General features: G+C 40.4%; 1 protein-coding gene across 1 annotated transcript in view; it reads left to right on the top strand.

Moving 5' to 3' along the window:
- Positions 1 to 15,466, top strand: part of CACNB2 (calcium voltage-gated channel auxiliary subunit beta 2) — a 372,371-nt gene that overhangs the window by 10,903 nt on the left and 346,002 nt on the right. The gene's annotated exons all lie outside the window — the stretch shown is intronic.

Raw genomic sequence — 15,466 nt, 5'->3', positions numbered from 1 at the left:
AACAGAAAGGGCTTTAATTACCAGAGGAAGAACGCCAGCTTTGGTTGGTGTGCTCATCAGTCATCTCTTGTCAGTGACAGCTCGCTCCCCAAATAGCGGTCGTCACCTGGAAAAGCGTCTCTTTGGGAAGGAAAGCCACTTTCCCTCGGTGCCTCCTGTGTCCCTTCCCCACGGCTCTCCCCCGGTGACTTATCAGCCATTAGGCTTAAGCTCGCTCACCTGCTGGTCCATGGGGCTTTTACCCTTGGCTGGTTGCTGCCTCCTTACGCAGATGGGGGATGATGTCGCTTTGGCCACCAGTTCCTCGTTGCAACATCAGGGTCACCAAAGGTATGTCTGAATGATTTACAGGCAACTGGCAAAGTTTTGGCTCTGGTCCGTGCCAACGGGGAATTGTTTCAGTTTTTAGGACAAGAGTTAGTTAAGAAGGAGCAGAGCTTGTTTTTGCTAAGAAACGTTTAGAAAGAAAGAGGAAGTGGAAGCCAAGCGAAGCCCAGCCTGGAGCCAAGACCCATTGGCGCTGGGAAGGATGCGAGATGAGCTGAAGGTGTGTGCATCGGCCCAATGCCATCGTGGGCAGAATTCCCGCATTTGGTCCTGAGCACGAGAGAAGGGCCGGGGGAGGTGGTGACTTAGCTTAGGTGAGTCTGTGAAAGGAAAGCTACCTAAGTCCTTTTCCATATTTATTCTGCCCCTGGGGCAAAGAGATTGAACGTGGAGAGCGAGAATACACAACTCTGAGTCATCACCTCAGGGCTGAACATCAGAGGACCTGAAGCAGAAACAAGTAAGCTGCTTGTCATGTTGCATGGCTTTGCTGCAGCTAAGCCACACAACATGACAAGCAGCTTGTTGAAATTGCACGGAAAGAAAAACTGCTATGTTTCAAGTGAACAAGATATTAGAAATAGGAATGAAGAGTATAGAGCTCATTATTGCTCATTTTCACTCTGTAAAAATGTCATTTGAAAGCAGTCTCCATACCCCTTTTTTCCAGTTGTCTCTATGGATGTGACTTCCCCTTTCATGGAGTTTTGAGAACTTAATTCAAAAGGCTGGAAGGGTCCGCCACACTGCATATAAATGAACTGGAATGTGTTTTCCCTCATAACAACTTCCTTTTGATATGCCTTCTTGGTGATGTATGTGAGGTTCTGTGCTTGAAACAATTATAAGTAATAAAGAGAGCTGTTAATCTACTTAATGTAAATTTAGATGTATATAGCCAAAACATGTGTGAGCATGTAGGAAGACAAAAACACACACACCATTATCCTAAAGGCCCATCTCTTTGACTCTCAGTAGAATGAGGTGTTTGCCATGGCATGAATTTTGGGTAATGGGGACACAGGCATCAGGAACCCTGAAGTGCCTTCTTGCTTCTATCACAGAAGGAAAACCAGTGTCTTTGGCTGGGTTCAATACTGCATTTTACTTTGGTAATTGAATCTCAGTTCTGTTAAAATGGCATGCATGCCCTAACCGGTTTGGCTCAGTGGATAGAGCGCCGGCCTGCAGACTGAAGAGTCCCAGATTCGATTCCGGGCAAGGGCATGTACCTTGTTTGCAGGCACATCCCCAGTAGGGAGTGTGCAGGAGGCAGCTGATTGATGTTTCTCTCTCATCGTTGTTTCAAACTCTCAAAGTCAATAAAATATATTTTTAAAAATGGCATTCATATTTTGCTACTGTTTCAAAATAGGCAAAAGCTACCATTGGCACAGCTAAATATTTAATAGATTATAGTTTAATCAGAGTATTTGCAGAAATGCACAGATAATAACAAGAAGCATATGTTAGATGAAGGAATTTGAAAGAACCCCTTTTAAGTATTTTCTTTTTATCATAAGCAGATGTTTTGTTAAACAAGTAATTTGTGTCAGTATTCAGGTACATCCTGGAGATATTGCGTGTTCAGGCCCGGACCACCACACCACGGCAATAAAGCAAGTTGTAATGTTTTTTTCCGGTGGAGGGTCTTGCCTTCAATATGTAAGAAACACAACATCTGTGAGGCACAGCAGAGCAAAGCACAATAAAACAAGTTGTGCCTGCTCTACTTTGCATTCGTGTTCCAAACCACCGAGCTAAGGAAGACTTGTAGGAAGATTCCTACCAGTGTTTTTAGGATGAATGCGTACAAAGTTAGTCTTCCTTAAACTTCCTTCTTTATAGAAAGGTGAGGATGTTTTTAGCACTGTAAATGTTCCCTTGGCCTCATGATTTAAAAACAAAGAAAAATCTCATACACACACACACACACACACACACACACACACACCAGCATCATTCCTTTACTGCTTTCATCAGAAGTTGCATCACCATCCCAGCATACTGTGCCACTCTTATTGGCAATCAGAAGAATTGAAAGAGTCTTTATTTTTTCCTTTCTCCCACAAAAACCAAAGAAACACACTCTTTTTTTAATCCTGAAAGTCTTCTTTTTTATTTTTATTTTTTCACTTGGATGTGAACTCAAGTCTGAATCACCTGCAACATCACACTGGTTGGTTTTGAAATGCAACAGAGGCTGATGGGCTGGGAATCTTCCTCTGTGAATCTGGGTAAAGTAAGGCGCACATTCAGCATCCAATTTTACATTAGACTCCTGTAAAAATGGTTTTTCAGCATATTAAGTTATTAAGGGGCAGAAAGTGTTAAACATGACTTCTAGGCACCCTAGGTAGAATTAATGAAGATTATTGTTCAAATAACTTATGTACTAAAAGGTAATCATGGAATTATTATTGTGATAATTAAGATATTGAGGTTGTCTTAGATCCTTATATATAAACTCTGTACTCTGGCTCTGTGTTATGAACAGATATATCAATAAGAGACCTTCATTTATCATAATAATAAACCTGGAAAAGCAACCACTCTTTTTTAAAAATATATTTTTATTGGTTTCAGAGAGGAAGGGAGAGGGAGAGAGATAGAAAACATCAATGATGAGAATTATTAATTGGCTGCCTCCTCTACGCCCCCTACTGGGGATGGAGACTGCAACCTGGGCATGTGCCCTGAGGTAATCGAACAGTGATCTGGTTCATAGGTCAACACTCAACCACTGAGACACCCTGGCAGGACAAAAGCAACCATTCTTAAAATCCTTTGCATTTAATTCCATGCATAAGTTTATGGTCTATTAAGATAATTAAGTTTTCATATAATTTAGCTCTTTCCTCCCACTTCATTAAAAAAAAAAAGAAAAGAATTCCTGACATCTGTTGTCTGAAAAGTAGGTAAGGAGAGAAGGAGGGGGACCAGTTTATTTTAGCACCAGAACCTAATCAAGTAGATTGATTTACTGGACAAAAAATTGGTGGACAGGAGTAACAAGGCCTGCCGAGCACAGAAGGATAGAACATGCATGCTGTTCTTTTCTAGAGATTGTGCAAGAACTGCTAATTGTATAAATTCTTTGATACTGCCAAGGTCAGGGAAAACTATGTACATCTGTAAATAAGTACTAGTCATCAAAGTTAAAGCAGCTTGTGGAGGGTGGAAAGGGGGTGTTTGTAACTCTTTAATCAGCTTGGTTACCTCTCCCCTCCTCTCCCCTTTCCTCCCCTCCCTTCCCCTCTCCCTCACTCTCTTTTATTTTTTTAAAGTTTCTTTATTTTCTTAAAGACATGTATGTGTTCTCCCTGGCTACGTTTATGTACCTGGCAGCATTCCTAGGATGAACACCAAATGCTAATGAGATTGTCCCCAGTTTGCTGTACGTTGGGGATTCCACAGCGTGGCAGCTTTCATTCAGAGTATACTGTTATCTGAGGGCCACTCTATGCTCTGCCATAAATGGCCAGGGCTCACAGGCTGTTTCCCTAGATAATTTTATGGGTCACCCTGTTGTACCCCGGTGTCTTTTGCCCAGAAAGTTGAGCCTTAGGAATCAACAAGGCTTTGGGGAATTTTTAAGTGCCATTATTTTTTTTTTTTTCGGGGCGGGGTGGGGGTTCACAGGAAACTACTCAGCAACTGATCTGGATATTTTGCTCACCAACATATGTTGTGGTTGTAATGAAATAACCCTGTAGCTTCTGAGGGCTTCCAGAATACAAAGTGAGACGACAGAATGGAATGAACGAAATATTTAACAGAAGGTTGCATGACACTTTCAGAACATAGTATTCTAAACAAATTCCATCGTTTTCCAGTACCATGTTCTTGGTGCTGCCTCTTTGGACCTTTTATTAGTTCAATTTGGCTTTAAATACGAATGATTAATCACATAGACACACAGTCTATTTTTCAGTTTTGTTTTGCAAAGACAGATTAAACTGCGATAATGATTACAGACTCCAGGCCTGTGTAGACTGATATGTTTAAGGTTGGATAAATCTTTCAGCCCTTAAATACTGGCTTGTTGCCTTGCAATGCTGTATTCATCACAAACACAACTATAAATAATAATGCAGTAGATTTATTGCCACTGTGATTTCCTATAAATGTCTTTCTATCTTATTAGGCATTCACTTAGATTTTGTGAATAGTAGACCTTGTTCTGAGACCTCTTAAGAACTCTTATTAAACACATAAGTATAAAAATATTGAGGTTTTCAGTAAAGAAGCCCCTTGTTGTTTCTATAGTATAACCCTACATAATACTAGGAAAGTTTTTGTTTTAGGAGACATAGTACTTTAGAAAGTATTAAAAATTAGATTTTGTACTTCAATATTTTATTAGCTTTACAGTGTCTTTTTAAATATACACATATTAATATACTAGAGGCCCGGTGCATGAAATTCGTGCACGTGTGTGTGTGTCCCTCAGCCCAGCCTGCACCCTCTCCAATCTGGGATCCCTCTCACAATCCAGGACTGCTGGCTCCCAACTGCTTGCCTGCCTGCCTTCCTGATTGCCCCTAACTGCTTCTGCCTGCCAGCCTGATCACCCCCTAACCACTCCCCTGCCAGCCTGATTGATGCCTAACTGCTCCCCTGCCAGCCTGTTTGCCCCTAACTGCCCTCCCCTTTAGGCCTGGTCACCCCCAACTGCCCTTCCCTGCAGGCCCGGTCACCCCCAACTTCCCTCCTCTGCCAGCCTAGTCACCCCTAACTGCCCTCCCCTGCAGGCTTGATCACCCCCAACTGCCCTTCCTTGCAGGCCTGGTCCCTCCCAACTGCCCTCCCCTGCTGGCCATCTTGTGGTGGCCATCTTGTGTCCACATGGGGCAGCCATCTTTGACCACATGGGGGCAGCAATCTTGTGTGTTGGAGTGATGGTCAATTTTCATAGTACTCTTTTATTAGATAGGATATTTTAATATATTTAATATATTGATATAATATTTTTAATATATTTATGTATATTTAATATATTAATATATATATATATATATATTTGTGGGAGAACAGGGCCATGATTATATATGAAATATTTCTCATTCTCAGATTGTTTTCATATATTGAAACAGCTACCTTGTGAACTAGGCTTGATTAGAGTCTCTAATTATTATGATCATTTTTATCTTTGCATATCTTTTTCCACTGATATAAATATAACATTTTAAAACTCAGAATTATTTGTGCAGGTGTTTTTAGTTTCTTGGACTCCAAGGTATATTTCAAATTATAATATACTTTTCATTTATGCCCCATTGTCTCCTATTATTATTCATGTTCTGTTTGGCCAATCCATGCAAAGTCTTAGAAGTTATAGACTGAATTAGCCCCACTAGATTAATTAAAAGTTTACAAGTGACCTAATATGGAGCAATTACATTACTAATGAAATGGAATTTCATCAAATACTGAATTTACAAAAAGTATATGTTTCAATTGAACCCTAAACTTTTAGGAGTGCTGCTGAAGATCAGTTACTTAGCTCAAGGTTAATTATTCATGTGACACAGGTCTTCCCGGCCTGGTACCCGAGAGGTGGTCTGGTCCACCTGAGGAATAGTTCTTTCTTCCCTATTTTGTCCTTTATAGGAGTAAATAATGTCAGTTTCTCTCCTTATTGCTTTCTTTACTGGAAGTCTTTATGTCTGGTGATTATCAGATGCTAAAGAAGTCCTTTTAGAGACGTTGGCTGATGTCTCAAAAGTATTGGCTATGGTTCAATTCTACAAGGAAGTATTCCACTGCTATCTCATCATTATTCCACATTTGTGACCAAGCATGTGTGTTTATTACAAAGACTCGAGGTTGAGAAAAACATCTGAGTCCCCCATCCCCGCCCCCGATCTTATCATGCTTCCTTTCTCCATCTGCTTATTTTACAGTTAGCGGCCGAAGGAGGGAAAATACAGGAAGATGATCACAGGAGGAGGGGAGAAGCTCTGTCGAGTCTTCCATTGACTCATAACAGAGAAAATGTAGTTGAAGCTCTTCAGGAAGTCTCTGTTCCCTACCACCATCTCACCATCTGTGTCATCCCTCCAAACTGTCATCAAGTTTTAGAGAATTATCTTGGCTTAGGGCTTCACCTCTCCCTTCACATTTCCTTGTGGCCTTAATATATGTAGAAAAGTTCTAGCTTCTCCTGGTGACGGGAGAGCCCAGGAGACAGCTTAATTATTTGGACCTCTGACAAGGACACTTTGCTTTGACTCAGCTTTCTCCTCTCCATCCTCTCTGAGAGGCCAGGCGTTGTGACCACACCAGTGTTTCTTTTTCAGAAAGTAGTGGCTCAGTGGTTGAACGTTGAACTGTGAACCAGGAGGTCATGGTGCGATTCCTGGTCAAGGCACATATCTGGGTTATGGGGCGTGCAGGAGGCAGCCAATTAATGATTCTCTCTCATCATTGATGTTTCTCTCTCTCTCTCTCTCTCTCTCTCTCTCTCTCTCTCTCTTCCTCTCTGAAATCAATAAAAATATATTTTTTAAAAATGTAGTATTTTCTCTGAGCACAAGGCCTTTTTTCCCTATAAACGTGACCTTGAAGTTTACTTCAGTTTGGATGTTTACTCCCATGGACAGATTTATTGATTTCTCTTTGGTTTAGGTGCTGTATCTGAAAATTGAAAAATAGCCAATTGTTTTATATTTTTTAAACAACCCCCAGGACCCCAAACAAAGAGGCTAACCACTCATTTGAAAGAAAAAAATAACATAGATGATTTTTTTCAATAGCTAGAGCCTTCAAAGCAAAGTACCACAAACTGGATAACTTAAACAACAGAAATTTATTGGTCCACAGTTCTGGAGGCTGACAGTCTGAACTCAAGTTGTGGCAAGTGAAGGAAGGATGGTCTGTCCTGAGGCTGTGAGGGAAGGTCTGTTCCACGGCTCTCATTGGCTGTAGTTGGCCATCTTCACGTTCACATGGAGTTTTCTCTGTTGTGTGTCTGTGTACAATTTCCCCCTTTCTATCAGGACATCAGTCATATGGGTTTAGGGCCCATCTTAATGACCTAATTTAATTTAATTGACTCTATAAATACCCTGTCTTCAAATAAAGTTACATTCTGAGTTGAGGTATGGAGGGTTAGGACTTTAACTTATGAATTTGATGGTGGTGGGGAGGGGAGACACAATTCAACCCATAACAGATGGTGAATCTGTTATAATTAAATTTGTATACAATTTTTTCTTATATTGTAAATATTTAACGTGAAGATAGACTTCCCCTAAAAAACATTCAACTGAAACACTAGCATATAGCAAAAAGACAGAAAACTGTCTTTTGCCAGAGTATTAAAATAAAAAGATGCACTTCCTCACGTGTCAATATGATTCATATTGAAATGGAATAACTTTATGTATTTTTGTAATCAACCTAATAAATTAGAGTAATATCTTAATTATGAGCCTGCTTTTATTTTCTTTATCATAAAAAATCTATTTAGATTATTCAGTTTCTAGAAAGTATAAAATCTCCTTTTAAGGTCTTCATAACCTATACCTTAGGACATAGCAGAGATTCATGAAATGTTTAAAAGGCTTGGGGTTTTATAGATTAAATTTAGCAGTATAACCCTGGATTTGTTTCTCACTTTAGCATCATTTTTCTGATAGGTAAATACCTGTGAACTGATGCATATCTACTTAGCTTCATGGCAGCTATGAGCACACACACACACACATTTGTGCATATGTGTGTGTATTCTGTGACTTTCAGCTTTTCCTTTCACCTTTTTCCCTCTCATATTTAAAAACAACTATATTTTAAAAAAATAATTATACTTCTAAATCAGTGTCTTTCAATATGTATCGAGATTTAAGCTAGTATTTAAAATAATTTTTATACTTTCATTTCTCATAGTGAACTATTAACTCTATTGAGTTCTAAAGTTACTTTAAGTTTATAGAACTTTAATACCAAAAAAGGATGAGGAATTAGGATTCTCACTTAATCTTTCCCCCTGACAATTACAAGGAGAGCTGTAGCAAGGAGAGAAGCCAGCGGGTGGATCCCAACACTCTGCTCTGTATGAGCTACTTGTGTGGAGGATGTTCGGGAGGAGGGGGGTGTGATGAGAGTCAAATGTCATATGTCATCTCTTGCTGATTTATGTGATGATGCTACTGGTGCACCAAGGTGAGGATCATACAGAAGAACGTCGATTACTCTTTCCAAGGAGTAATTTCAAGCAACATTCCTGTGCTAAGCAGCGTGTGTTTGAGGAGTCCAGTAGCAATCTCTGTTAAAGATTGGACAGTTAAGTGTGCTGTTAGCATCAGAGGGTGGGACCTGTGCATTTTTGGAAACAATTCCTAAGGCATTCTAATGCTTGCTCATGACTGACCACTATTACCTGGGAGGGATCAGAGGATCAGACTGGGTCCTAAAGAAACAATGAGATAGGAAGCAGCTACTAGGGAAGTTGTAAACCAAGGCATGACTTACCGACATATGAACAACCATTTGTGAGGGACGTGTGAGTTCTAGTACAGGAGTAAAGAGAGTCCTGTGCCGGCTCTGAGGAAGTTGATGCTTTATGCTGAAGAGTAAGAATAGAGAGTATTTGAGCACTTACCCTAGGAATAATTTTAAATGTTTTAATTAAAAATTCAAGTTAAATTAAGAATAATTTAAAAATGGGAACTGGAAGTACACAGTGTGTTTCTAGGATGGTGAGGAGCCCGTGTGTGGAATTGGGGTGTACTGCGAGGTGGTTGGGAGATGAGGTTGGAGGCGCAGAAGGCACCAGATCACAGGGCTGTCTGTGCCAGGAGGAGCTTTGATGCAGCATCCTGGGTGAGAGGAGGTTTGAACGGACGCACTGCTGGGCCAGCTTGTGGGAAAATCAGTCATTGTCCAAGGACATATTTGAACACACACAATAGTGATACCTAACGTTAATTGAATTCTGACCATGTGCCAGCCACTCTGGTAAGCACTTCATTTTATCTTTAACACGACTCACTGGGGTGGGTGCTGTTAGTGTCTCCACTTAATAGGTATTGAATGGAAGCCTACATAGGTTAATTCATTTGCCCAGGTTCATATAAAAGTACTTAGTATTTATTGGACCAAACTGGTATGTTTGGGAATGGTTACGTGTTCGTTAGGCAACGAGAGACTTCAGACAACAGTGATGCTCAAAATCTGAGGAAGGTGGTGTGGTGGTTCTGGGTCACTCGGCCAAAGCCAGCGACCGTGGCGGGGTTATGGTGCATGGAGTCCCGCCAGCTGAGCAGGAGTCTGGCAAAAGCTGGGCAAAGTGCTGGGTCCCAAGAGCTGAGTTGGCCTCAGGCAGGGCTCCAGCACCATCTAGGAATCAGGAGAAAGACACTCACAGTGGATAACTGAAGGCTATACAGTTGTTAATTGCACCATTCTTTCTACAGATCTGAAATATTTTAAAATGAGTAGTTTGGGGCAGGAGGAAGTGAGAGGGGGGTGGGAGTGGGCAGAAGCTAGGTTAGATAAAGACCAGGACCCGGGCAGGGTTGAAGGGGTGCTTGGTAAATGTCTTCCTCACAGAGGACACGGAGAGAGTCATTCCACACCCTCAGGTGGCCCTGCCTGGCCTTCAGAGATGTTCCAGGACCGGAAAGGCCCGATAGAGCGAAGTTGGAGGCAACAGCTGATGTTTTTCTACAGCCACTTTCTTACAGACCTGTGCATTGGAAAAAAAAATCTTTTAAGACTTTTTCTTAGCAGACAAAATAAAACCATGTACAAACTCAATATAAGTAGGTTTTCCTCACAGATGTGAAGTTGCAGGAGGTTAGAGGGTTTATAGCCCCAAACAGCTGCTAATCTTAATGTCATAGTGTGGCTTTTTCAGTAAATTTATGCAAACCTCTTTGAACTGCTGCTGCTGACTAACCACTGTTTGCCCTTGAGTGAAGTAGTCATTAGTGGTCATATAAGTTGAAAATCAGCCATTCTCCCTCTGCCTCAGGCCATTTGTTTGAGAGAGAGAACAGTTGTTTTAGAAAATGAGGTTATTTGGTTACCAAGACACACTGCCTAATTGCCACCCTCTTTTAGAAGAAGAATTGCTTAGTATGTGTTAGACAACTCTGCATGCTAATGGGCTTTGGGGGGGATGTTTATAATATTCTTATAAAACAGGTCAAAACAGTTTTACTAGCATTTTCCACAGTTTGTCTCTATTGCAGTTAATAAAGGAAGCACCAGCATCCTGAATATGTGACATATAATATGAATGTAATAAACTTATTTTAATGATTAAAAAAATGAGGTTGCATATAGCCTGATTTTCCAACACACTTGTTTCAGGACCACATATCAGTGTTTAGTCTTTTTTTTTTTTTAATCCTTACCTGATGATATTTAAAAATATATATATTTTTATTTATTTCAGAGAGGAAGGGAGAGGGAGAGATAGAAACATCAATGATGAGAGAGAATCATTGATTGGCCGCCTCCTGCACGCCCCACAATGGGATCAAGCCCACAACCTGGGCATGTGCCCTTGACTGGAATCGAACCTGGGACCCTTCAGTCCGCAGGCTGACACTCTATCCACTGAGCCAAAATGGCTAGGATATTTTTCCATTGCTTTTTTGAGGGGGTGGGGGGATATTTTTTTTATTGCTTTTTTGAGAGGGGGAGAGGGAGAGAGAGAAACATCGAAGTGAGAGAGAGACACGTCTTCTGGTCTTCTGGTTTCTTCCCACCCACACCCGACAGAGGGAGCAGGGTCAGGGAGTGAGCCTGCAACCCAGGTACATGACCCAGACCAGGAATCAAACCTCCAAACCTACAGTGAGCAGGCTGATGCTCTAATCACTGGGAAACACCAGCCAGAGTCAGTGTTTATTCTTTTTCGTTTGAAGCAGAAAAGTACTATAGATTCAGGGTTTTAAAGGTGTCTCTTATGAAACAGTTTCTCTGACCAGTTGTTTGTGTGCATATGAAAACTACCCTGGAAACAGGCCAAGTGCACATGTACTTTCTGACTTTGCTAGACTTTGTTTGTACTAAGGTCTCTTGACTGATCCTCATTTATTCATTTATTCACCAACATGTGGAGTGCCTTTGCCAGGCACTGGGCCAGATAGAAAATAAAAGAACAAGGTTCTTTTCAGGTCTAAGATAAATAAATAAGTCCTGGGGATGTAATGTACAACATGGTGACTACAGTCCACAATACTGTGTTGTCTATTTGAAATTTGCTAAGAGAAAAATCTTAGAAGTTCTCATCAGAAAGAAAAGTTTAGTAACCATGTATGGTGATGAATGTTATTGTGATGATCATTTCACAATGTATGCATGTATCAAATCATTAGGTTGTAGGCCTAAAACAAATATAATGCCGTATGTCAATTATATCTCAATTCAAAACAAGTTGCATAATATTAAAGTATTAAATGTATTCGTGCTTTAAAGCCCCCCGGCTAGGCGGTGTGTAAAAGAGGTGAGTGCACAATGTGGTGAGTCCACAGGGAAGGGACTGCTTGCTTCTATCCTGGGGAAATGGAGAGAAAGTCACAAATGAGGCCGTGTCTGAGCTGGATATTGACGGACAGGGAGAAATGTTTGAGAAGAAATTGGGAGGGGATGTGTCAGGCGAGAGCACTGGTCCTGTGCCAAGGCAGGAAGAGCGATGGAAAACGTCATGTTCCCTCGCCTGTGGCTGGTGACTGGGCAGGTGGGAGATGAGGCCCAACAAGCGTCAGTGGCTCACGCTGCAATATGAGCAATGTCACTGCGCCGGTGCCCCCGATGATACCTGGGTGTCATCTGGCTTTTCTCGTCAGGACCTCTTCTATGCCAGGTTCTGAGTGAGCTGTTCAGGATGTACTCTATCTCAACAAATACCAATAAGCGTTTCCTTTCCGAGCGCGCTCTCCCAGTGCGGGGCATTTTAAAGGACAGTATGTTTACTAACAAATGCCATATGCCTTTTTACTTCCCTTCAGATGTGAGATTGACCAGAGATATTTATATGTCTGTGCTTTGAAGACTTGTAGGTTTGTGGGCCAAAAATGTTGCATTTTATTTTAGATCTAAAGTTATCTGTTTGGAAAGTTATCAAATTAAAAAACCAGGCTCTACATATAAATTCATCCTATTTATATACATATACTATGTGTATAAGTGTATGCACATTTTCTTCGATGGATTACTTTCGAGATAACATGTAATTTAACATTATTGTTAAGGTCATAAGTATTTCTATTACTAGTATAAATTAATGGTGACAAATCTTAATAATCAAGGCAATTCTTGCCCTGGCCAGTATTGCTCAGTGGTTAGATGGTTGGCCTGTGCAATGAAGGGTCACGGGTTTGATCCCCAGTCAAGGACATGTACCTGGGTTGCAGGTTCAATCCCCTCCATGGTCCGGGCATATACAGGAGGCAACCAATCGATGTGTCTCTCTCACACCGATGTTTCTCTCTCTCTCCCTTCCTCCCTCCCTTCCACACTCTCTAAAAATCAATGGAAAAAATATTATATCCTTGGGTGAGGATTAACAACAACAACAAAAAATCAAGGCAGTTCAGATCTGAATCAATTGGGATCATGATTCTGCTACCCAGATCTATTTACATTTAAAAATAAAACGTAAAGGATTAGTGCCAAAAGGTGTAATTGCATGATAAAAATGCTGTCTTCTGAATAAAGTTCTTGAATTCAGCTTCAATTTAGAGTACTCAGTCACTTTGAGGCTTTTGATCAAATGTTTATATTTTATAAGATGGCTATTTTATACTAGTGTAGGTTAATTTTTATTGGAAAATGTATATTTTAAAAATTTTATACTTATATTATTTTATTTTTTCTATCACCATTTATCCCCTCTATGCCCTCTTCCACCTCCACTCATGCTCTCTCCTCCACAGTCACTTCTTAGGTCACAGTGTTTGATTCCTTATTGATCACATTTTTGGAATTAACCTTCCCACTTTTCATATCACTGCTCCAGTTTTCCTGTGCTGATCTTAAGAAAAAGAAAGAAAGAAAAAGAAGGAAAGCAGGGCATATCAGCTAGAATTTGGTTACGGGAGATTGCAGAAATGACTCAGGCTGGCTTCAGGAAAAAGGAAATCTGGGGGCTCACTTAACTGTAAAGCCCAGGTATCAGTGACCAGCATGGTTCACAGGTCAGCGGCCAACTGGTTTCTTTCCATCTCTGGCCACGATGACTCTCTCTCATGTTTGCCTCCTTCTCAGCTCCAGGTGATGGCAAGAAGGTTCCCAACAGCTTTAGGTCTATGTTCTTGCACGCTTATGTTGCATTACATCTCATTGACTCCGTATGAATGTCCGCACAGCCATGAACTAATAACTCAGGCTGGTGGCCTGCAATTCACCGATGAGCCAGAGATAAGCCATGAGCTCACTCTGGAGGTGGGAGAAAAGTCACTTCTACATCAGGCACATGGACGAAAAATAAGGAAAGTACTGACTGTGTAGGGCAAGCATGTCAATCTCAAAGGCTAACACGGGCCAAATAAAGAAGGTTTAAGTTTATGTGGGCCACAGAAAAACAAAAGCTTCAATTTTTATAGAAACAGGTTCATTTCGATAGAGACATGCTGAATACAAAGGGCTGAAATAAATGAGTACTCGTTAACATAAAATAATAGAACATTTTAATAAAAATTAATATTTTTTTCTTGAACATTAACTTACTGACACTGAATAACTGCACAAATTAATGAGTGTAATGCAAATCAACCTATTTTTCTTATTCTCCAAAAGTGAAATATTTCCTGTTGCGCACACCAAACAAGTCAGTATAAGACTGATGATGTGACAGTCGGCTGCTAAAATAGTCTCTGCTAGTATTAGTGGAGAGAAATGGTGTGCCTGAGCGTAAGGGAAATGAATGCAACACAATTATAGTAATTAGTCATTAGCGAACATTGTAGTTCGTTATTAATCATTATGTAGAACAGGATATTGTAAAAGTTAAGTTACGAAATTTTTATTAAAATGTGTTTTACATACCGTTATATTGGCTGGGCCGCAAACATATCCGTGGGCTGCGTGGTGTAGGGGAACTATCAGTGGGCTGGTACCAGAGGAAGAGTGAGTGGATGGGTGGTGAAAAAAAGAACTGAGGTCTACTTTAGAGGTGAATGAAACCTGTTGACTTATGAGCTCTTTGATTCCTAGAAATGGCTTAGGAAAACACCCTTCCCAGGTACAGGTGAGAGAATAGATCATTGGAACCCCTAAGCCTTTTTCAGACTGTACTGTGTCCTTTTTTATCTAGTAGCAAATCAATTCCTAATGGGGATGAATGAGTCTGTGAAAACACGTCCCTGGGAATGAATGAATATATTTATTTATGTGTATAGGAATATGTATTTGTGGCCATGTGTGCTGCCTCTATATTGTTTAAATGATCAAATATTAGTCTTTGTGATAAAACCACCCCAGATTGCCGGTATAAAATTAGAATGTTTTTTGGGGTGTGTGTGTGTGTGTGTGTGTGTGTGTGTGTGTTTTATATATGTGTGTGTGTTTTGAAAAAGCCCTTTTAGGGACAAGAAGACTAGCTAAATCTGACTGTTATGGTGTTAATAACATTTGAGCAGAACTGATGTGTTAGAGGCAAGACGGGGAGTTAACATTTGTTATAGAAACCAATAACTTAGGTTCTTGACAATGTTATATTTTTTTAGCTTGAATATAGTATTGTCACATTTTATCACAATTCTAGACATCTTAGGGGGAATTGTGTTTTTTTTGTGTGTTTTTTTTTTTAATTTCAGAGAGAGGAAGGGAGAGGGAGAGAGAGAGCAAAACATCAGTGATGAAAAAGAATCATCAATCGGCTGCTTCCTGCATGCCCCCAACTAGGGATCAAGCTCACAACCCAGGCATGTGCCCTGATGGGGAATTGAACTGTGACCTCCTGGTTCATGGATCAATGCTCAACCACTGAGCCATACTAGTCAGACCATCTTAGGGGAATTTAATAAGATGTTTTAGAATCTTAATAATTGGAGGAAATTAACATATTAAGGTTTGGATTTTGTTTTATAAGTAGTAAAGATAAGTTTTGCTTGGAATGTTAGTTCTGGGGAAAGGAAGATTCATTTGCTAAATTGTGAGTTGTTCAGACTGTTTTATATTC

The sequence above is a fragment of the Cnephaeus nilssonii genome, assembly GCF_951640355.1.
Source record: "Cnephaeus nilssonii genome assembly, chromosome: 1".
NCBI lineage: Eukaryota > Metazoa > Chordata > Mammalia > Chiroptera > Vespertilionidae > Cnephaeus > Cnephaeus nilssonii.
The sequence above is the reverse complement of the archived record's forward strand: the minus strand, read 5'-3'. Positions and strand labels throughout refer to the sequence as shown.